Raw genomic sequence first — 23,201 nt, 5'->3', positions numbered from 1 at the left:
CATCCCAAATTTCCCAGCAGTGTATGAATCATTTTTTATTCCTGAGCTATTCCTATACTGGCAACTGGATACCTATCCCATACCATAGGGCCCTGGTGTGAAAGCATTCACTCAGCTAAACCTGGTGTGGAAAGTCCTTCTGTAGATGGATTGTTTTTATTAGTTAATGAATAAAGAAGCTGCTTTCAGCCAATGACTTAACAGAGTATAGCCAGACCGGAAAAGATAGAGATTAGTCGGAGATCAAGGCGATGCCATGTAGCCACCACTGGGAACAGACCAGCCGGAATCTTGCCAGTAAGCCACAGCCATGTGGTGATACACAGATTAATAGAAAAGGGTTAAATTAAGATGTAAGAACTAGCCCATAAGAAGCTAGAGCAAATAGGCCAAGTAGTGATTTAATTAATATAGTTTCTGTGTGTTTATCTCAGGAGTCTGGGCAGTTGGGAAATGAACAAGCAACCTCCAACTACCACCAATTGGTGCTCCAACATGTGCTAGCAAAATTCACATAAAACCTGCGAGGGCTTGGAAAAGAATTCTAGACTTTAAAAAACAAAGTTTAGCCACATTTTTTTTCTAGATGGACTCTGCTTGCTGGCGACAAGCTGCCGTGGCTTTAAGAGAGGCCTTCCTGATTCAGCACTAGTCGCAAAGGGGAAAAAAATGCACAGTTTCCAAACAGCAGCACAAACCATTCTGGCTCTTTCAGGCGTCTAAGCACTGGAATGGTCTTTGTAGGCCCGGGTGCTTGTGTGCCCACTTGGGGTTGGGAGGAAAGTAGCTAAGGCCATGTCCATGGCTCAGTGCTCCCCACCTGGGGAGGCAGTGGAATCAGGTCTCCTAGGGATGCACAAGCAGGAGAGCATGGCAGATTTCTGATGCCATACACAGAGATAGTTCCAGGCCACACAGTGCACTTCATGGCAGATTTAGCTATTACTCAGATCAAAAGGGTTTATGTGCTGCATGCTCCTTCTCAGAGTTAAAGTGGTGAGCATGGCTCCTACCTGGTAGTCCCAGAGCTGGTGGTAATAGCACCTCTGCCTTTGAAAGGCAGGGAGAAGTGGAGCCTATACCCAGTGCCTCTGCGACCAAGCTGCTTACCATTTTAAAAGCTCTTTAGGACAGAAAAGGATTACAGATACATAATAGGACAGATTCAGACATAAAAGATCACTAAATGAGACAAAGTGTGCTTAAAAAATATACGTAGGCTTGGGAGAGAGAAGGAAAAGAATAAAGAGACAGTAAAGGTAACATAAAAGAATATAGACAGACATAGATTAAAGGAATGAAGATAATAAAATAAATATTAAACTTGTAGAAAAAGTAATAGAATAAAAAATTAAGTCTTGTGAAGATAGTACATACACAGAGAGTCTGGATTATGTATACTATAGTGTTTTCTTTGAAATTTTTGCCTGTTAAAGAGCTATGTACTAAGAGATATTTCATTGTATGGACTGCTAAGTTAAACCAACGTAAAGGTATCTTGACTTTACAATTTAGGTCTAAGGATCTGTTGCTTTAAAAAAGAGGTTCTACTTTTGTTTCCACAGATGATGAAAACCTGTGGATTAATTCCAGACTAATGTGGTTTGATAGGCCCAAACTCCTGAAAGGTCTCTATGAATCTCCCAAAAGAAAATACCTTGTCCAACAAAAAAACAGGAAGAAGTTTGAAGAGAACTGCACCCAAATCCCCCAAATATTATTTATAAATGTTTCTTTAAATTTAAAGAGGGATTTGCTATAGAGATGTATACTTTGCATTGATATGAATCTTGGTCAATTGATTCAAATTTTTGGTCAGTTTTGTTATATGTGTATTTTTGCTCTTGATTAAAGTACTGTGTTTTGTGTAGCTCATTTAAAAATGTAATGTATAATTAAGAAATATAGTTTAATAGATTAATCTATAATAGTCAAACTTGTAGTCATGTTAGTTAAGTTTTCTAGATATATAGAGATATATTTCAGTTAGTTGGGTTTTCTTCAAATCTTTCAGAGACCTTCAGAATATGCCATTTAAAATGCTTTAAGAACTTAGGAGTTTTCACAGCATTGAGACACATCTGCTTCTGCCAGCACCAATATACTTCAAGAGGATGATGGGCATCAAAGAGTCTCCTTATGGAGTTTACTAGCCATTTGGATAATAAACTGCTCTTTCCTGAACTGCTTGATGTTATGCTGTATGAGATGGACATGCAGGACCCAAGGAGAACTTGCCTAAAGGTGAGATATTCCTCTGGGGTTCCTGCATCATGAAAGACTCTGCTAGACATTCTGCAGTACACAGAATAAAGTGATTGACAAACTGCCAATATAGGTGGAACTCTGTGAAATTTCCTGTTTCATGGAAAAGTCTGCCAGGATACTATGGGTCTGTAGGCTGAAGATGGATGCCCCAGCAGTACAGGAGAGCATTGGTGGTTGTCCAGGCAGCAAGATTTTCTGACAATTCTAAAGTTTTGGAAGTTGCTTACAATGCACTTCCTGTTTACTTAGGTAATATATCCTTCTGGAGTCTTTGATGGAGTTGAAAAATTGATAGTTATAGTTTTCCTTAGTTATGATAAAATATAAAATAGATATAAATATAGTAACTATAATTCTTACTTGATACCTGTTTTGTTATATGTAATTTTACTGTCTTAAAGTTAAAACCTTCCTTTTTGTTTAAAAAGAAAAGGGGAAATAGTGTGAGAAGTTCTGCTGTATATGGGTTGCTGTCATTGGTCAATGAATAAAGAAGCTGCTTTTGACCAATGGGTTAACAAAGCATAGCCAGGTCGAAAAAGACAGAGAGAGAGAGAGTAGGTGGAGTCAAGGAGATACCATGCAGCTACTACTGAGAAGAGACAAGCCAGAACCTTGCTGGTAAGACACAGCCACATGGCGATACACAGATTAATAGAAAAGGTTTAAATTAAGATGTAATATCTAGCCAATAAGAAGCTAGAGCTAACAGGCCAAGCAGGGATTTAATTAGTACAGTTTCTGTGTGATTATTCCTGGAGTCTGGGCAGCCAGGAAATGAATGAGCAGCCTCCTTACAGCACAAACCTTTGTTTTCATAGTCAAATCTACATAAGTTGGACCCACACAATTATCCTTATTGACAGGACTTATTGTCAAGAAAGGAGCCCTGAGCAGGAGCCACTCAGCAGGAGAGACAGCATGTCTGCTGTTATTGATGAACAGGTCTGGGCAACCCTGAATTTCTTAACAGCTAACTCAGGAGAGAATAATCTACTGGCCTTTTCTCTACCCTAACAAGCTCTCAGTTTTCTTTTTACCCTCACTTTTCATCTGCTGGGTAACTTCACAGCCACGCCCCTTCTAGACATAAGGTGTCTACCTTGTCAGTCTTTTCTCCTTCTTGTTAGTCCTAAGAAATGGATGCTTGGTGCCCCTGTCACTGCCTGTGGAATTGCTGACTATGCCTATGTGGGTATATAAACTGGAAACACTGTGGGATTGGTAGAATAGTGAGGAACATTGAAAGGGAAACTTCAAGAAAGCATAGAAAAAAGAAATGAGACATGATAAAAAGACTTACGTGGGCTAGTTTATTTTGTCTACACTTAGACCTTATTAATTAGGTTTTTACCTGCTATTACAATCTTTCTGAATCCTGGGAGATTTAGTCGGGCTTCACCACAACATAAACGTTGATAGTCATTCAGAATGTAGCACACATACTTGTAACATGAGGGCCGGCTTGTTGGGATTTCCGTCCCGCCCGGTACCCCAACAGCCGGCAAATCCCAAAGAGAAATTACACACAGGACTCCATAAGGTTATAAACTGATTGGCTCATTAGGTCAGGCTTCTTGTTAACTCTTATAACTTATATTAACCCATTATTCTCATCTATGTTAGCCATAATGGCTCAGTACCTTTTCCAGCAGGGGCAGCTTACATGTTGCTTCTTCAGTGATCTGTGCAGGAGTGGCTGAGAGAGAGCTTCTGCTTCCAGAATACTCCCAGTCTCTTTGCTCCACCCCTACTTCCTGTCTGGCTTTCCCGCCTATACTGCCTGCCTGGCCAATCAGCGTTTTATTAAAATATGATTGACAGAATACAGATAATTCTCCCGCACCATTTCCCTCTTTTTTTTTAAAACAAAGGAAAATACCCATAATCCATTTGTTGGGAATGTGGGCGTAGTATTTCAGGCTACTTCCTGCTGGTTGGGGGCGCTGATAGTCTTAAGGGGACCTAAAGAAAATTTAGAATTATCATCAAGTCCTGACTGGAGTATCCTGTGAGTCTTGATCATCTCAGGCAGCAGTCTTGAACCTGTTCTGGATGAAGAACTCAGACATCTGGGCCATCTGTTCCTGTCGGAGATTTCTCAGGTGGCCTTCCTTGATCATACTGGATTTTTCTTAACTCAGAATAAATCCAAAGCCTCTCGTTTTCTGTGGAAACAAAAGCAAAATCTCTTCTCCAAAGTAACATACCTTTTGACTTCAGTTTTGAAGCCAAGGTATTTTCAAAATTCCTATCTTGGGTTAGTTCAGCAGCATTTATAAACAAAAGTCTTTTAGCAGTTGTTGCTCCTTCCTCAGCAATCAAACAATTTAAAGAGAGCATAATAGCATACAGTATGAAGATTCTCTGTGCATTTTCCATCTTTATGTGGCTTTATTTTAACCTCTATTTTTTTTATTTTTACTTTTACTTTTTGAGACAGGATCTTTGTATATCTTTGTCCTGGAATAACACTGTAGACCAGGCTGTCTTTGAACTCACAGAGATCCTCCTGTCTCTGCCTCCCCAGTGCTGGGATTAAAGGTGTATGCTACCACACCTTGAACTCACAGAGATCTGTCTCTGCCTCCCAGGCATTGGGATTAAAGGCGTGTACTACCACACCTTGAGGTCACAGAGGTCAATCTACCTCTGCCCCTTGAAGTCACAGAGGTCAATATGCCTCTGCCTCCCAGCATTGGGATTAAAGGTGTGTACCACCACACCCAACTACTCTCTTTCTTTCCTTTTTACTTTAAGAACTTTAACTTTTAGCCTGCATATACACACTGTAAACCATTTAGAGGTTTTTTTTTCTCTTTGAATCTCTCTTTACTGTATATTTTTCTTTTTTTGACCATATGAGTCTTTAATTTACTAAGCAATATGGAGAGCCGTGGCTTTGACAGCTAGATCCAGCTCATTCCTTAGCATTTCAGCTTCAAGGCTGAGGTACCAGCCAGAGCTGTGTTCACTGCCACAACTCTATGGCGTTTCAAAGTCCTTGCCAGCAAGCAAGCTGCAGCATTCTGCTCACAGACCACACTCAGTCGGACTGCCTGCCTGAAAGAGTCAGAGTTTGCTCTGGCAGGACAGCCCAGAAAGCCGGCATTTTAAAACAGCACAGCTTTTTTCCTGCTACGACTGAAAACCGAAAAGCATGTGTTCAGCTTTTCACCAACAGCATTTAAGTGTTTCGTGGCAGGACCTCTTAATGAGCTGCAAGGTTTTGCAGTTAAGGCTGAGTCAGGAAGCCTCTCTTAGAGGAGAGCCTTGCTTGCCTCTAGCAAGCAAAGTAGACCCGAGAAATTGCTGCTACCAACAAAACATGCTTTACTCTATTCTTTTTCAAGCTTTCTGTGGATTCAGTTATCCACGTCTGGGCGCCATATGTAACATGAGGGCCGGCTTGTTGGGGTTTCCGTCCCGCCCGGTACCCCAACAGCCGGCAAATCCCAAAGAGAAATTACACACAGGACTCCATAAGGTTATAAACTGATTGGCTCATTAGGTCAGGCTACTTATTAGCTCTTATAACTTATGTTACCCCATTATTCTTATCTACGTTAGCCACATGGGCTCATTACCTTTCTCAGTGTGACAGCTTACATGTTGCCTCTTCGGTGGTCTGCCCAGGAGTGCCGAGGAACTTCTCTGCTTCCCAGAATTCTCCTGTTCTCATTGCATCACTTCTACTTCCTGTCTGGTTTTCCCGCCCATACTGCCTGCCTGGCCAATCAGCGTTTTATTAAAATATGATTGACAGAATACAGATAATTCTCCCACATCACATACTGAAGGATAAAGAGAGAAAATGTGCAACATTTGTCTGTTGGGGCCTGCATCACCTCACTCAAGATGTCTTTTTTCTAGTTCCATCTATTTACTTAAACATTTAATAGATCCATTTTTAACAGCCAAATAATGTTCCATAGTATATTAACTCAATAACCAATTGAAAACTTTTATTATATAATATATATATATATATATTATATATATAAATTTTAGCCTCCCAAGCATTTGTTAAAAAGGTCATGTGAAATTAAATTTTTATTTTTCTAATTTTTTGGTTTTTCAAGACAGGATTTCACTGTGTAGCAGTATGGCTGTCCTGGAACTTGCTTTGTAGACCAGCTTGGCCTTGAGCTCACAGAGATTCACCTGCCCCTGCCTCCCAAGTGCTGGGAATAAGGGTTTGTGCCACCACTGCCTCACATGTAACTACGTTTTAGAAAATTATGTAAGATGATTCACTAATTTTTGTCTTAATTACTGGGATTAGTACTAAGAAAAGTTTTGATCTTAAGTATTTTTCAAATATGTTGAAATCTTCATTTTATATTATCTAATGGATAATTTCCCACAATGTACCAATACATAAATAAATAACAAAAAATGTTAATGAAAAATTAGCTATTTCCAATGTTTTTAATTTTATACCTTCATGGGGAAATTATATTTGATAATTCATATATGTCTTTTTCAGGCTATTATCTAGCCAAGTAGGAGAGTAAAAAAGGATTAAAGTTGAGGACTGAACTGACTGAATCCACAGCATATCACTCATTTACCAGCCCTGTCAAGTTTTCAATTTTCCTAATGCCTTTGAATCTTTTTTTTTCTCTTAAAACTTTCCTCCTCTCCTGGTGTCACTTGTTCAAGAGTTTTGTTGCAAAAGTTTATTGTGTATGGATGTTGCTCCTGCTTGTGTTTCTATGCATTCCTTGCATGCCTGGTATTTGCTGATGCAGGAGAGAGTGTTGGGTCCTGTATACCTAAAGTTATAGACAGTTATGAGCTTCTCTGTGAGTGCTAGGCTCAGGACCTCCGGAGGTGCAGAGACAGCCCTTAATGACACTGAGCTATCTCTCCAGCTCCACTTGCTCAAGGTTTATATTCGCAGGGAAGAGCATCTAGTTGAGATCTTAAACTAGTTACTACTTCACATAAGCAGTGAGATCTGAGAAGAAAGAACCAGGCTCCCTGGAGCTGCCATAGTCCAATGATATAGAGATGAAATAAAGAATCTGTCTTGGGCCTGGCAGTGAAGAATAGAGGTAGACGGGGAAAACTAAACTGAATGCTGGGAGAAAGAAGGCAGAGTCAGGGAGATGCCTTTGAATCTTATATAAGTCATATATAATACAGAAATAATGCACATTATATGGTTTGCGATGAAATGTTTTGATTGCAAAAGCATTAAGGCAGAAACAGACACATATAAGTTATTTTGTTAATGGCTGGAACTTAAAAAATGTTTTTAATTGAAACAGAATGGCAGCACTTTTCCCCTTCCTTCCCTCCCTGCAGCTCCTCCTAGCTACCTTCCCTCACACTTCTAAACAGCCTCACTCTCTAATTGATATCTTCATTTTCTTTATTGTTGTTACATACATATGTGTGTGTGTGTATGTGTGTGTATGCACAAATATATGTAAATACAACCTGCTGAGCTGGTTTTTGTTGTTTGTGTATATGGTCATGTTTCCAGGCTGACCACTTCTGCACTGGACAATCAATAAGGGGACTCCTCTCTGGGAAAGGCTGATTCTCCCGGTAGTCATTAGCGGAGTGGGACTGTTTAATGGTTCCCCCCACTTGGCAGCTTGTATAGTATATTTTGGAACCATGGCAGCTAGACCACAGGAAGGAGGATTTCAGGTCAAATCCAGCTCAAATCATCTGAGTCCACTCTCCTAAGTATATGGTGCCTTCTGCAACAAGAGTTTACCTCCAACCCCTGAGAGGCAGACAAGTACTACATTGATAATCTATATTGTTTTGGTAGTCACCTGGACTACCCTGAGTGACCATTTGAAAGGAGTTTTCTCATGCTGTGTTCTGGGGTCTTGTTAGTCTATGGTTCTGATGAGGAGCAATGTCATTCCAAGAGGCTTAACTTCCTTTAATACATGCAAAATTATATATATTGGTATATAGGTCTATTGTATATTAATGTACATTGTATATATAATGAGTGTGTGCAGAATGTATTACTATATTTATTTTGCATAATTTTAGATAAACATTAAATAATACCCTTCACTGAGACTCTATCACACACCCTTGGTGTTATTTGCTCCTCGTCCATCCTCTCCATCTGTATTGACTTCCCTCTTCCTTTCCAGCTGGAGACTTCTCTGTTATCCCACTTCCCACTTTATATCACCTGTATCCCGCTGTTCCCTTACCAAGTCTTCCCCCGACTATGGTCACCAAATTTTTTTTCTTCCCACATGATATAAGGAAGGGATGAAGAGAGAATGTTACACATAGGTGAACACAATGGATATTGAATGAGATTTCCCTAATATGTGGGGAGCAATTTCATGGTCATTATTATGAGTCATCAAGATGTGGAATAAAAAACCTTTAAAAATAACAAGAAAAATTAGTGGTTTTCCACATCCATTTCTTCAAATTTAAAACAGCAATGGTGGTTTATATTTTGAGTACACTCAAATATTACCTAAACCTTCTAAAGTGAGAGTTTGTGCACTCCTACATCAGGTAACTCAAGCTAAGCCCTGCTTTCGTATTAAACAGTCCATAAATATCAGTGTTTTTCATAGCTTAGTTTTAGCTTGTGTATTAGGAAGAGTTCTCTAAGGGAAAAGAATATGTCCATTGAAGAGCATTATTAGACTGCCTTGCAGGATGTGGTCCAGGTAGTCCAACAATTGCTGTCTCATGACTTAACGACTGAGAGAATGCAGTAGTTGTTCAGACTGTGAGTCTGAATGTCTTTGCAGTCTCAGGTACTGGAATCCTGGAGTTTCTGGTCCTTTTTCTACATTGGAATCCTGAAATAGCTGGATTTAATAATGGCACAACAGGATGGAGGAACTTTCCAGGAAGAGTGATGGCAAGCAGGCAAGAGCAATGTTTCCTTCTTCCATGTCTTTTTACCTGCGTTGTCACCAGTAGGCATGATCCAGACTTAGGATGGACTTTCCTGCTTCAAATAATCTGATTAAGAAAATCCCTTACAGGATCACCTATCAGCTGTGATTTAGTTGATTCTAGATATAGTCAAGTTGACAGCCAAGATCAGCCATCACGGTTTGCATTTCACCTCCATCAAGGATTATATGTTATCTTTTGTTCTCAATCTATACATAAGATGAAGAAATAATACCTACACAGGGCATATTCAATGTCAAGACAGAAGAAAAGTGAACAATAGCAGGATATGATGGCTTCAAAGGCTCCAACACAGTGGTACACATCCCTATAGTTTGTATGTTATTGCTTAAAACAAGGCAAGATTAAGTCAGTATAGTGCAGATATAACCCTCCTATAAGAAAAAGTGAAGAATATGCTTTAAATAAAAAAATGTAATGGAGTCTGTATCCTAACCTTCTTCTACATAAAAGAGGAATCAGATAAATTAAAAAAATACTAATGTTGCTAAGAACATTCACATCTCAACTTTGATTTTAGTCGTAGGAGATTCAAGTTTCCTCTTCCGTTATTATGTAGGTCCACAACAAATGATAATTTTCTCACATGCTTGGTGCATCTGGATATATGAACAGCTTTTTGTCATGCTATCAGAATAGATTTACCAACATGAGTTATGAAGCTACAAAACACTTAGATAATGATTTAAATCCAACTTTGAGAATCCCAGAATCATAATCCCAAATCATAAGCACTAGGAAAAGAATCAATGTTAGAATGCTATACCTTAGCCCATTGCCAAGAACCCTGAAAGCTCCAGGACTTTACCATAAGTAACAAGCTCGTTTGATAGCAGTCTTATCCATGCTGGTAGTTTGTGTAGGGCTCCTGGCTTAGATAAGTGGCACTAATGCTGTCAGTGGTAGTGAGGACATGGGCAGCTTTATCCTGTGCCTCCACACCCCAAATCCACTTGGCTATATAAGGGACAAAAAGTCCTAACACATGCCGCAGTGTGTGATAGGAAAGGAGCCCTGTGTTTAGGGTCTTAATTTTTTTAATAGGCAATAAACATACTTAGTTTTTGCCCCACATGGGAAAATGTCTTCACTGTATCTGACAGGAGCAGTGGTTTCGCTTTGCTCTGGGTGGGAGCGCTATTCCCATCTTCAAGGGCTGATCTCCACACAAGCATCTTTACAGTGACAGAAAGAAGAGCAGCAGGGCTTCCCCCAATGACAAGTAAACCGTGACTTTCCAACAATATCTGCAGGGCTTTCCAACAATATCTGACCCGGGGTCCTATTTCCCCTTGGCTTCCATCATATTTTCCAGTTACTATGTCACTGTTAGCCACTCTCAACAATCTCAATTACACTGTGTGGTGGGGGGAGAGGAATCATAAATTTATTTCATGTATCACTAAATGAAGACTTTCATCCCTAAGACTACAAAGAGCAAAAACAGATCAATCTGCAAAATTGTCATCTTTTCCAGCAGGGAGATAAATCAATTCCATAAACCATTATGGTCTCACTTAGACACCCAGGCAATATCCTTCTTAAATTTCTGCCTGATAATCTTCTTTGTCTAAATCCCTAATCATGTATAAGATGTACTAGTGATTACACAGACATCATTATCTTAGAAGAAGAATATCTGAGGCATTTTTATCAGTCTTCGCCAATACCAACATCACTGTCTGCAGATGACCTTAATGTGCACTAGAATTGAACTGGTAGCATCCATTACTTCGGAAAAGTCAGGGTCAAGTTTCTACTCAGATTCTTCCCACTGTGGGGATAACTGCCCTGTCAAATATCAATAAGATCCTTTGTTTTTTCAGGCACCTCCTCAGGGAGCTTAAAATTGTCAAATTTTGGAGACATTTTCATGGTTACCAGTGAACTACACAACCCATATGCGTTACCTTAAATTCATAAAAGTCTTTTAGAATAAGATCCATGTTCTCAGGAAGAAATCATTTAGCTCCAGGTCAACTCATCAGTAGAATGTCACTCAAAGAAATAGAGTGTTGTAAGGAGGCTCTTGTTGGTTCCTGACTACTCAGCACCGAAATAATCAAACAGAAACTGTATTAATAAAATCACTGCTTGGCCCATTAGCTCTAGCTTCTTATTGGCTAACTCTTACATCTTAATATAACCCATCTCCATTATTCTGTGCATCACCACGAGGTTGTGGCCTACCAGCAAAGTTCCGATGTCTGTCCTCAGTGGAGCTACATGGCTTCTCCCTCAATCCGACTTCCTTCTCCCAGCATTCAGTTTAGTTTTCCCCGCCTAGCTTAGTTCTTTCTGCCCTGCTATAGGTCCAAAGCAGTCCTTTATTAACCAATGGTATTCACAGCATACAGAGGAGAATCCCACATCAATAGCGTATTGTTTTAAACCGATAATGTGAGGGATGTAAGTAGAAAGGGCTTCTCATGTGAGCACTAACTGGACAGTAGACATTTAACGAGGTCCAGTTCTTGATTTGATGACTTGTCTGAGAAAAGTAGGTCTGAAATTTCCTCTGTGTTTGTGTCACCTGCTGAGAGAATTAGTCTCCCTTGGGGAAGAGGCTAGATTAGAGATCAGTAGCAATTAGAACGAAGGATGAGACAGGGATGAGAAGAGACACCTGGATCTGTCAGCAGATCTCCCACATGGGAGGGAGGTGAGGAGATATCTGAGACTTTTTTTGCCTTGAGAACAGACAGAGACATCTCTTCTTCCTGAATATCAAACCCATCAAATACAGATTTAACTACAGGAATTTGACAAATTTTGTCAGCCTATGATCTCATGTATATTTTCCTTTCACATCACGATGCATGTGTGAGAACATAAATCCACATATACGCACTCACACATACATGAACTCTTCCACATACATATAGTGGGTTGCTTCTTTTGATAACCCTAACTAATACAGTTATGAAATACAGGTTTAATTTCAAAACTGAAGTCTAAACCAGTGTTCTGTGGTATTAAACCTGATGGGCTTGTTAATTCTTATTCTGTATTCTCATAAAAGTTTGGGATTGGAACATAGAAAGAAACAGTCGTTACAGGGAGCCTACCAGAGTAGACCACTCAGTCTATAGCCAATTGAAAGTTTTTATTCCAGCCAGCAGGGACTACGCTCATTCGGGACTCATGTGCTCTGACTGTTTAGAGCAAGACAGCTGCAGGGGGAGACTTTGCACAGACAAGCAGTGTTACAGAAGCTAAGACAAGCAGTTAGATGGAGCTGAGGGCTTTGCACAAGCAGTCAGTTTAACAGAAGTCAAGATAAACTAGCTGGACACCTTGACCTCAGGTTCCTAGAATAGAGCTGGGTAATTTTCCATCAAGTAGATCGAATTCTTGTCAAACTTCATACAACCTCCGCAAGTTCACAAGGAACCGCTACACTGTCTTGCCCGACTTGCACACAGTAGCTGCTCTGAGTTCCAGTTGTCTTACACATGGTTCACTTCGTTGATGAAGATCCTCTTTACCATTTGTATCTTCACATTCAGCAGCTCTGATATTGATTGGAGATAAAAACAGCTGAAGTCTATGGCTTGTATACCCAGCAAAGGAATATTAAATATTTACTGGGTATCCCATTGTAGATTAACACACAATTGTACAATATTTAAAATCAAATACAGACAATATGATGAATTGGGGCACTTGATGTAGACACCTGGCCGGCTGAATTCTTCCTGCAGAGGCTGGGATTTCCCTCAGTGCTGTCAGCAGTTTTTCCTTTCTTCTCTTTCGACATCCCTAGTCTACTCAAGAGACATGACACTTCACATTTCACACAGAACCAATTCTCCACACTTACTCCCTATTATCAATATTTTTAAGAACATTCAGAGCAAGGCTGTATTACAGGCTCATGTTCAGTACCTAACTCTAACAAGCTTCCCCCAAAATGGGCTAGTTCATTGCCCAAGAATAAATGTATCCTGCCAAGTCTTCTGGAAGCTGATATAAAGGCTTTTGGGTTCTTATGAGTTTGCAAATCCACAGGCACAGATTCTGTCTGTGTTATCCCAGCCTCCTGGTCACATGACTGTTTGTAATGAAGCCGGAAGCATATCTAGCCCTAGAAGATCTCTAAAATTACTCAGTCTTTAAAATAGCACAGACCCATCATTTCTGTGAAGCCCTAGCACGTCCATGAGCTTGAGCAGAGGCTGAGGCTCTACCTTCTCAGAGACAATGCTGCTGACCGCATGTGAATTCTCTTGACTTGGCTCAGAGAAACTCTGGGGACCAAGTTAGCTGTCGTTAATCACTCACTAACTGCACTCATTTGCTGTTTCTTTCTAGCAGCCAATTTAAATTGCAAAGAGATGTGCAGATGAGAGAAACTGTTTCAAATGGAAGAGCACATGCTAGCAGGGTCCCTCTTCTATAAAGGCGGTGCTTGTCACGGGGAAGACACACAGTAAAGGAGATTCTGGGTGCCCTTCTCTCTCCTCAAGTCCTGTCAGACTGACAGGAAGTCCCAGACCCTTTTTGATTTCCCCTTTTTAAACTGAAATAATTTTTTCATATGATAGAGTCTGGTGACTGTTTTCTCTCCCCATCTCCTCCCAGGTCCTCCTGACCTTCCCAAATCCAAGTCTTCTTTCTTCTCCTCAGGAAACAAACAGGCAAAAGACAAACAACAAAGGTTTCAAGGCATAAGAAAAAGGAAGAACTTGAGTGCAAATGTGGCCCACGGGGAAAGTTCCAATACACCCTGTCTTCAAGTGAGGAGTCCTAATTATCCCCAAACAACTTCCAGACCTATGCAAGCTCCTCAACCCATTTGGAAATACATGTGGCCTTTCACTGAAAGGTGCACTCAGCTATACAGGAGCTGGGCTACTGACTGAGTGAGTGAAGAGGAGGGGCAGAGCAGATGCATGTAGTGGGCTGCATTTCTAGACCCTCTCTTGTGAGCCTGAGTCAAGAGTACTGTGTGGTTTTCCTTCAAACCTGTAACATGAAGGCCGGCTTGTTGGGGTTTCTATCCCTCCCAGTACCCCAACAGCCAGCAAGCAACAAAGAAAAAAATCACACACAAGACTCCATAAGATTATAAACTGATTGGCCCATTAGGTCAGGCTTCTTATTAGTCCTTGTAACTTATATTAATCCATTTTCATTATCTATGTTAGCCATAATGGCTCAGTACCTTTTCCAGCTGGGCAGCTTACATGTTTCCTCTCCGGTGGTCTGGGCAGAACTGGAAGTTTCCTGCTTCCCAGAATACTCCCAGTCTCTTTGCTCCACCCCTACTTCCAGTCTGGCTTTCCTGCCTATACTGCCTGCCTGGCCAATCAGCGTTTTATTAAAATATGATTGACAGAATACACACAATTCTCCCAAACCACAAACCTTGGTCATTAAGAGGTGACATTTGGTGCCCTATGTCTTAGATTCAAAATGTAGCTCTGCCACTCAGAGTGTGACTTCTGACTTCTCTCTGCTCCGTGCACTTAGCCTTGTTGCATGAGTGATAGATGTAACGAGCTTACACTGCTGCCCAGATGCTTGCCACAGCCAAGCATGATCCTCAGATGTCTGGTGCAGTGTCTCACACCGCCCACATCCCACACGAGGCTGTGCCGAAGCAAGAACCTTCACAGGTCTCTGCTTTCTTCTAAGACTGAGAACGTGTGTAATGATATAGTCCCCTTTAAAATGAAGGACTTGGACTCCTAAGACAGACCCTTCTGGGGCATATAGTCACCTATGTGAAGAAGTTCGCTCAGGAGTGATGGACTGCCATACAGACAATAGCCAGTTTTGTTCTGTTCTGTTTCTTTCTGAATGTAGCAGAAGCAACAAAGTTTCTTCAAACCGACTCTTGGTGTTTTTGAGAACATGCTTCTAGAGAGTGTTCGGTGGCACAGCAGTATTATGTCATAATACTCAAGTATTTCCAGAAACCTAGCTTGTGAGTCAAAGCATAGCGCTAATCTGTGCCCGTGTTAATGGACCAGAGTCATCTGCTAAATGAATGAGATGCAGTCTTCTCTCTGCAGTTTCATTATCTACTCCGTTTCCATCTTCCTCGTTTTCCTTTCAGAGTACAGGCTGCGGGAACTAAGTTTCATTTCTTGGAATTGAAGATTTTTTATATTCACTTAGCCCCTAGGTGGCATTTTTAGGTCAAGAAAGCCCCATTTACTGTAGGGAAATGACCCTGAGGTAATAAGCCATGAAGCGCCCTCAGAATGCGGTACAAGACTGTGAAGTTATGAGTGAGTAGTAGAATAATGTGGAGGTCCCCTTTCCTGCCCACCCAGGCTTACCTGAGGACGCTGCTTAGCAGCAAGACCCATGTGCACTACTACACAAATCGTCACGAAGACTGAATCACAGAGACGGTTTGATTAGGTTCCCCTTCTCATGGGGACAGACCTGGAGGAAGAAGGTGCAGACAAAGCTGTGATATCAAAGCTTGCTGGAGAATTAGAGATAATTTTAGAGGGAGTCAGCCTGCTACAATGTCACAGCTTGTCTAATGCCGAGGTGGAGGAATGTGCTTCAGATCTGAACCAGAAGAAAGATGAAAATTATTGTGATCAAGAAGGTTTTTCTTCCTCCCTATGTTTTTCAAATAAACAATAGGCGATCTTACCATTTTGTTAGGAATATTCTCTCTAGAGAACACTACCCAGGATGAATTATACACTTTCTAAAGCAAATTAGTCATCAGTTTTTGTCTTGGGTCACTATTAAAATGGCTCTTCACGTTCCTACAATTTCAGTAAAAAGAGCACAAGCAACTTTGTGTGTGCATGCATGTATGTGTGCATGTGTAACTGTACATGCATGCATGTGCTTGTATGTGTGTGTGTGAAGATAAAGAATATCTGAATCTTTACAGTTGTACTCTATACATGAGATGAAATCATTGATTACATTAAAAGAAAATTCAGGAAGACGAAAGGTAAGAAGTGAGATAAAAGCAAAGGGGAGAAGGATGAGGAGGAGACAATGAAATGCTAAGGAAATGGGATTGGAAGTCAGGGAAGAGACTAAAAGTAGAAGCCAGTCTCTAAATTGCCTATGGGTAAGATGCTAAGGGCTGGCTCCCCAAGGAAAGAACATCTTCATTAAAGGATGGGACAGAAAGAGAATGGATGACTACTACTCCTTTCCTGATTAAAGAAATAAAGGGAAAAGACCTTGCAACTGAACTGGAGGTGCTGCTATCAGCGTTCAGGAAGACAGTTGTGGAGAATGCCCTGCACTCCACTCCACACACCCTCCAGTTCCTGCATCTACTTATTTCCTGACAGCTGCCGAACTTGGAAATTGAATTTTCTCCTTGGCTGTCTGTAACTTAACCAAGTTTGTATTTCTAGTTTGCACACACAATGGGAGGTCTGTATGCAGCATTTGCAAGTCTGTGCCTGCTGTTTGAAGGTGATCTGCATCCAGCTTCTCCTATTGTGTTTGCTTTCTCCTCCCCATCTTAAGAGTCCTGGTCCTGTACCAGTCTTCAGTCTCGTCTGAGAGGGGAAGGGAGAGGAGACTGTGAGTAAAAGGGCGCAAGTCTCTTGCACTACCCTCTTTAAAAGAGACTGTCCCCAACTGGTCATGGTGCTCTACCATGGTAATTCTAGCATTTCAGAAGCTGAGGTAGGAGAATCATGATTTCCAGGCCAACCTGGGCTCCATAGTGAGACCCTGAGTCAGTCGAGGGGAAGCATAGAGATGGGTGGAGCTAATGCAATGGCTGGAGCCAAGCCTGGAGCTAGGGGTGCTCCAGGGGTGCTCCGTAGGAATTCCTGCTTTACACCAGATTTGTCATGTCTCACCACCATCCATTCCTACTTGGGGGAGAGAAGAAGTAGCAGTTTTCTTTCTTTCTTTTTTTTTTTTATTTATTTTTTATCATAGTTCTTGCTTCCCACAAATCAGAATTTCAGCCAAGGACAGAAAGAATACCAGGCCAATTCTTTTTTAGAAATTACAGAAATTAAATTTATTAAAGTGACAACAATAACGGGTTTACTGGCTTCACTACTGCTTTGCTGGTGATATTTCGGGTAGAACAATGTCAAGTAGTAACTTAGAAAAGGAAGCATGCCATGCGTGGACAGTTCCCTCTGTGAGAATTCAGAAACTAGATGAGAGGCTCCTGTTCCTTGGCTTGGACAAACAAACAAACAAACAAACAACATGTAGGAGGAGAGAATTTGTTGGTTCCTTGTTGCCCAGCTAGCTTAGACCTGAAATAATCACATAGAAACGGTATTAATTAAACCACCGCTTGGCCCATTAGCTCTGACTTCTTATTGGCTAACACTTACATCTTAGTTTAACCCATATTTAGTAATCTATATATCATCATGATGCTGTGGCTTACTGGCTAAAGTTCCCAGCCTCTGTCTCCTGAGTCTCCGTTGCTTCTCTCTGACTCCTCACTTCTTTCTCCCAGCATTCAACATAGTTTGCCTGCCTAACTAAGTTCTGCCTTGCATAGGTCCAAAGCAGTTTCTTTATTCCTTAATGCTAATCACAGCACACAGAGGGGACTCCCACATTATCAGCATGTATAGGTGCCTTTAGGAAAATCCAAGACACTTTTTTTTTGTTAGAATGCTTATCCCTGGGGACCTCTCCTTGGACCTGGGAACCCCTCTAGAGGCAAGTCTCTTGCAAACCCTAAAATGGCTCCCTTAATTAAAATGTTTACTTCCCTGCTTCCATATCCACCCTTCCTCCATCCCACCCATCCCATTCCTCCAAGCTCTCCCGAATCCTCAGGCAGCAGAGGAGAGGGTGCCTGAACTGGCCTTCTCCCATAGCCACACTGATGAATATCTTGCATATCACCATAGAACCTTCATCTGGTGATGGATGGAGATAGAGACAGAGACCCACATTGGAACACTGGACTGAGCTTCCAAGGTCCAAATGAGGAGCAGAAAGAGGGAGAACATGATCAAGGAAGTCAGGACCACGAGGTGTGTGTCCACCCACTGAGACAGTGTGACTGATCTAATGGGAGCTCACCAAGGCCAGCTGGACTGGGAGTGATGGAGCATGTGATCAAACTGGACACTCTGAATGTGGCTGTCAATGAAGGCTGACTGAGAAGCCAAGGACAATGGCACTGGGTTTTGATTGTACTGCATGGACTGACTTTGTGGGAGCCTGGTTTGTTTGGATGCTCACCTTTATATACCTGGATGGAGAGGGGAGGACCTTGAACTTCCTACAGGGCAGGGAACCCTGACTGCTCTTAGGACTAGAGAGGGAAGGGGAGGGGGAGAGGGAGGGAAAAGGAAGACAGGGAGGAGATGGAAATTTTTAATAAATTAATTAATTAATTTTTTTTTAAAAAAAAAAGAGGAAACTGAAGTGCTCGAGATCAAGTACCATGTCTGTGCCCATAGAAGGAGCCTGGGGCTTAGATAAGAACTTTACTTCTTAGCTTTGTACTGTTTGTATTGCTTGCTTGACCTGAAGCAGGGTTCAGTGGGTTTAAGATGATTTGTTCAGAACTGAATGTTGGTGCCATGGGAATTCAGCAGTAAAAGCAACAACAATAAAAATAACTCCAACTTCTAATAGACAAAAAAAAAAGAATGCTTATCCCTGATCATATTGTAATTTTAGGAGGAAACACACACCAGGCCCCAGCTTTTCTCTTAGTAGGGAAAAAGACTCACTCTATCCAAGGCCACGGCTATTCTGGGGATTGTATGAAGGACAAGAAGGATGCTCTAGCCACTGTTGAGAAGGAAGAGAGTTGCTTGATGTAGCATGTGTCCTGCTACCATGGAGTTCCCACTCAGCTGAGTGCGGACAGAGATGGTGGGCAGAAAGTCAGAGGTTTTAGCTTTCCCCCATCACAAGGGAAATATGGCCAAGTTCCCACGGTTGTGACTTCTGTGGACGTGACCTGAGGAGCTAACTTCAGTGTCTCTTACAGCACTGGAAGGACAGAGAACACGGTAGATGCCTGTGCGCTACTATGATCAGGTTAAAGCAGCACAGGAATTAGGGGCTTCTAGGATCTCGGGACAGACCAACTGGGAAAGGCAGTCTCCTGAGACTGGTTTGTAACAGTAGGGAAATATATTATGGAACTCATAAAAATTACCTATAAACCAAAACTTATGGTGTTGAGCTGTATAATTTACCTGAAGGAACTCAGATGGACAATTATCAAGATGTTCACTGAAGTCAGAATGGTAGGACACAAACTGAGAATTTCAGCTCCGACTTAGAAAATACAACAAAGTACCCAGCCGACATGATGGCGGCACAGAGCCTAAGAATGGAGGAGACAAATTCACTAAGGAGATTGAACAGCAGCCTGAGCAGAGGGAGAAGCAGGAAACCAGGAGTTGCTGTCAATTTTCACCCTGAGCAATAACAAGGTCAACATGAGCCCAAAGGAAACCTGAGGGTGTCACGTAGAGGAATAACGTGCACATGAGAAGGCAGAAGTAAAGGCAGCATAGAGCTTATTAAATGATGACCAAAGCCTTGGCATCATAGGAAACAAAATTCTTGCTCAAACCCCTAAAGCCCAAAGCATTCCCAAAGCCTAGTTAGCATTCTCCAGGTGATCTCCAAGGCTGGCGGCCTTCTGTCACTTGGCACCTTGCTTCTGAGGGCACACCTTCCTTTCCTTCTGAGGGCACACCTTCCTTTCCTTCTGAGGGCACACCTTCCTTTCCTCCTGCTCCCTAGGACCCTTGTGAATGAATGGGCCTGGGAAAGACCATGGAGCATGGTATCAGCTTAATCACATCTATCAAGTAACTCTCACCACACAAGGAAAAGTATTCCAGATCCCAAGGTCTAGGAAGAGCATCTTCAGGGGCCACTGCTCTGTCTCACAAACCTGCTCTCCCACAGGCTCTTCAGAGGAGTTTGCTGGGATTACACATTATACATGTGTTTTAAGAAGAGATTCCTGAGGATTCAAACCAACCAAGAATATAAATAAAAAGACAAATTCTTGTGGCTGTGAGTCTGAGTAAACAATTTATGTATAATCCTCAAAATACAGACAACAGGGGAGAAAATGATAAATCAGGCTACATTAAACTAAAAGGCTTTTACGCAGCAAGGAACCCAACAGAGTAAATAGATAAACTGCAGAATGGAAGAGAAATATTTTCAGAGTATTCATGGAAAAGTGATTAATATTCAGACTATATAAGAGTCTCAATCTAAAAACAAAAAATTAAAAATCCTGTGGAGAAGTGGACAAATTATCTAAATAGACATTTCTCGGTTGGGGATATGCAAGTCCATGGCCAACAAGTCCATGGAAAGCCCCAATGTCACCAACCATTAGGAAAATCAAATTTCCAGTCATGAACTAGCATCTCACTCTAGTAAGAGTGGCTTTTATTACAAAGACAGAGAAAAATGTTAATGAGAATGTGGGACTGGAGAGAGAGAAGCATCCATACACTGTTCGTGAGGGTGGGAATTAGCATAGCTTTATGAAAATGATATGGAAGTTCTTAAAACTCTGGAATTAGAAAGACCCACGCTCACCATCAAAGGAAGCCAGTCCATCACAGCGATACCTGCAATCTGTGTTCACTGTGACACTTTTCCCAGTCACCAAAGACACAATTCCGTGTCACATCCACAGGTACATGAATAGAGAAACAAGGTGCACACACCCAATGGAGTATTATTCTCTATGATGACCATTGTATCCATGTGCATGAGCTTGAGAAAGTCCACGGAAGAGCATCAAGTTAAATAAAATATGTCACGCTTAAAGGGACAGGTACTGTTTGATCTCTCTTAAATGTAAAACATGACAATTATATAGAAGTAGAGATTGGTGATAACTAGAGGATTTTGAGCCTACTATGTTCATTCAAGCACTAATAGCATTACCTAATGTATGAGAATAATTGTTTACCAGTAGCCTAGATGGATAAAGAAACTGAAGTGTACACATATAGGGAAATCTTATAAAGCCTTAAAAAATTCTGAAATGTGCAACAGCATAGATACAACTTGAAGACACTTTACTAAATGAAATAAGTCAGTCATCAGAAGACAGACTCCGCACAATTCTGATAATATGGCATATTTAAATTAGTCAAACTCCAAAGCTCAGAGAGGATTGAGAGTTTCCAGGAACTACAGGAAGAGAAGCAGGAGTTACTAAACAATGGGCGTGAGATTTCAATTATGCAATGTAAAAAGTCTAAATGTCTAGTATGTAATAACTTGCTATGTTAAGGCATACTACATTGTAGATCTATTTTTAAGAGAGTACATATTATGTTAACTGTTTTAACCAAAATAACATTATGTGTTTAGAATTCACTGTAAAATGCAATTAAATGCTTGTTAGGAGCTTCCTTGTCTTTATACAACAGCCTTCAGTTGAAGAAAGTTGAAAATTTTTCTTATGTAAATATAAATGGGCAAACTATCCTATGAATAAAAGTCATGAATATACTACTACTTATATCAGTGGCATGCATGTTTACAAATCTCTATAAGGGAGAATAATTTGTAAGCAGAATTCCTTGTGTTTAAAACTACTAAGGATCCTCACATTTTGCATTGTAAACATTCCAGGTTCTTACAATGAGCTCATTTATTGTTCAGCTGCCTAAGTCCCAGGGTTTTCCTAACATGCCTTTTCTCCAGTGCTTCTATTTCTAAGTCTTCTTTGTGAACTCTCCAGAGTTCAAGCTATCTTGTTTTCCAAACATATAATAAGCAGATGTGAACCTCCCCTGGACGACTTTGTTATCACCCCTATATAGCTCTGATAGTCTTACATGCACATAGCCCACACCCTCTTAAAAGACAGCTTGAGAAAGTCGATGGAAAAATAATAGCCTCACTCTACATAAAAACCAAGTTTTATATTTTATGGGAGAAATAGAGATCAGGGTGATGTGGGATGCCCCTCTGTATGCTGTGAATATGTTTTATTACCATTGGTTAATTAAGAAGCTGCTTTAGGCCTATGGCAGTGCAGAATAGAGCAAGGGAGAAATTCAATGCAGAGATAGAGAAGAAAAGAGGCTGGAGTCAGAGACACCATGTAACTGCTGAGGGAGAAAGACACCAGAGAACCTTACCAGTAAACCACGAGTCTTGCAGCAATACATAGATTAATAGAAATATGTTAACTTACGATGTAAGAGTTAGTTAATAAGAAGCCTAAGCAATAGGTCAAGCAGTGTTGCAATTAGTATAGTTTCTGTGTAGTTGTTTGGGTCTGGGCGGCAGGGACACAAACGTCCAGTCTCTGTCTACACCAGATATTGAATAACTGTTAGCAGTATCTGCCACAGCAATTAAAAATTACTCTCTGTGTATGGTAGGAAGTATTCCTCCTTAAACGGGTAACTAGCTTAAGTAATTATTAGAAAAAGCAACTAACTCCATGACATGTGTGTGTGTGTGCGTGTGCGCACATGTGTGTGTGTATGTGTATGTATATGTATGTAAACAAATCAGTGATGGAAGCAAACAAACAGCCCGTTTTAGTTACTGCACACACTTCCCTTTGCAGTCTCTGCTGTCATTCTGTGTAGCTGCTCTGGTTAGGATTAGCATATGATATGATTTCCTCATAGGTCTAAAGATCCAACTGTGAAAGGTTTGCAGAGTAACCAAGGTACTCGTGCAGGTTAGTGAGGGAAAAGATGATTGTGGAACACGGTGCAGTGAATGACGCAACTTCTTTAAACCAAGGGATCTTCATACAGAACCCTTCTTTCTTGGTAACCACATACCTTCACTTTCTAGGCCTTCTTCAGGAAATAGCCCCATCTTTTTGTCATCCCTGATTCTAAATCAGATCCCCCGTTTCCCATGTCTCATTCACTACATGACCAGCAGCAAATCCAGAAATCCTCCAATTGACTACACATGGTTAATTGACATTAAACACATTGAATTTCTAGTAAATGCTCTTGAACACACTAAGGTTCTTGATATTCAGCAGGTGACAATTGCCTGTAAAGAATGGTTGCCAGGCTCCATGTTGAACCTCACAATGAATG

General features: G+C 41.0%; 2 long non-coding RNA genes across 6 annotated transcripts in view; one reads left to right on the top strand and one right to left on the bottom strand.

The window, feature by feature from the left end:
• Positions 1–23,201, top strand: part of LOC146894997 (uncharacterized) — a 112,326-nt gene that overhangs the window by 70,607 nt on the left and 18,518 nt on the right. The window lies entirely within an intron of this gene.
• Positions 3,808–6,054, bottom strand: LOC148122146 (uncharacterized). The gene is made up of 2 exons (XR_015737939.1): positions 5,856–6,054; positions 3,808–4,436 (listed from the first exon to the last, which is right to left on the bottom strand). It is a non-coding gene; the product is annotated as an uncharacterized LOC148122146 (long non-coding RNA).

Source organism: Myodes glareolus, chromosome 5, assembly GCF_982192425.1.
Source record: "Myodes glareolus chromosome 5, mMyoGla1.1, whole genome shotgun sequence".
NCBI classification, from domain to species: domain Eukaryota; kingdom Metazoa; phylum Chordata; class Mammalia; order Rodentia; family Cricetidae; genus Myodes; species Myodes glareolus.
The sequence above is the reverse complement of the archived record's forward strand: the minus strand, read 5'-3'. Positions and strand labels throughout refer to the sequence as shown.